Raw genomic sequence first — 1,450 nt, forward strand, 5'->3', positions numbered from 1 at the left:
GTTGTAAACGCATTCTATTTAGCTTCTTCTTTACGAACAGTGAGGCGTGTGAATGTGTAAGGGGGTATGGCAGACAACTGTTCCTCAAGAACTGAAACCAGGTTTGGAGCGCTCGTAGCACTTTAGAAATCAGCGATTTCTTTCGCTGGTTTCTATACTCGGCGGTACCTACTCATAAGTACATGAAGTCTGCCGGGTCTTGATTCGGTACTTCGGCAGCTTTAGAAGGTTTTAGATGCTCCTATCGGCTTTGTAACCTAGGTGGAATACAATAGCTAGTCCACGTTCGAATTCACTGAACTCTCCTGACCGACCGATTTTGCTGTTACTACTTCTCTACTGTCGACGCGGTACTCCACGCTTCCTTTCATACTGGCTGTTCGCCTCCCGTGAGGGTTAACTCCATACTCCTTGGTGATATCCCGACATTTTTGGTAAGATAATGTAGCTAGACCGAATTGGAAGAATGAAGAAGGAAGGAAGATCACATTTCTGCTTCTCGTCTGTGACGTCGTTATTACGTGGAATGATACCGCGAATGTTCGTGGTAGGGTGCCTGCACTTAACTTAGGATCCACTTAGCAACTAATAAATACACGAAAATCTCCATTGCGAAATTTACCTTTACTGTAATTTTAATTAATGTAGAAGCCATGAAAACACCAAACATGGAGGCAAAGTGTACGCATCTAAAGGCTACTTAAAAAAGGAATAAAATCACTTAAATTTGTTTCCACAAGAGGAGAATACAACGTCCCAATTTGGACCTCGCTAACACTTACATTTTACTGACATTAAATATAACAAGATAAATAATCGTACATGTGACGAGAATAAATGAATAACACTATCAATCTTTACAGATGAGAATACGACTATATCCATGATGGTTCGCACCCTGGCAAGGGAGATACCTAACTTCAACATATAAGATGATTACAGTAAGCCCTAATTCCACTCGACAAACGTAGTAACGATATAAGCGAGACGAATCTACAGAAGGAGGATAGCCGGATGTGCTGTAATAAAAAGGGCCACTATCAACCCCGTCAGGTCGCGACCCCCGTGAACGCGTCAGTTTCCGCTACCTCCAACATACACAGTTATTTGTAGCTTCTTAAAAACAGTTAACATGAAAAGGCACAACGAGTAACACACTAATAAAATATAAACGACTACTTCACAGAAATAGCTCCTCTTTAGACATAGCAAACAGCACAATATTAATAACTCGTAAAATACTTCTAACCTATAACAAACTAAGGTAACACGTAATAGAATATCGTCTTGAGCTCATAAAATACCTATTTATAGGTCTTACAACTCAACAGTGTCAGCTTAAGCAAACCCGCGAATACAAAACTCGAAATATGAGTAGAATAATGATTGAAGCCACTTACAATGCAATGTTGCCACAAAGAGGAGACAATAGTAATTTACAGCGGCACAC

This window comes from Schistocerca serialis, chromosome 6, assembly GCF_023864345.2.
Source record: "Schistocerca serialis cubense isolate TAMUIC-IGC-003099 chromosome 6, iqSchSeri2.2, whole genome shotgun sequence".
NCBI classification, from domain to species: domain Eukaryota; kingdom Metazoa; phylum Arthropoda; class Insecta; order Orthoptera; family Acrididae; genus Schistocerca; species Schistocerca serialis.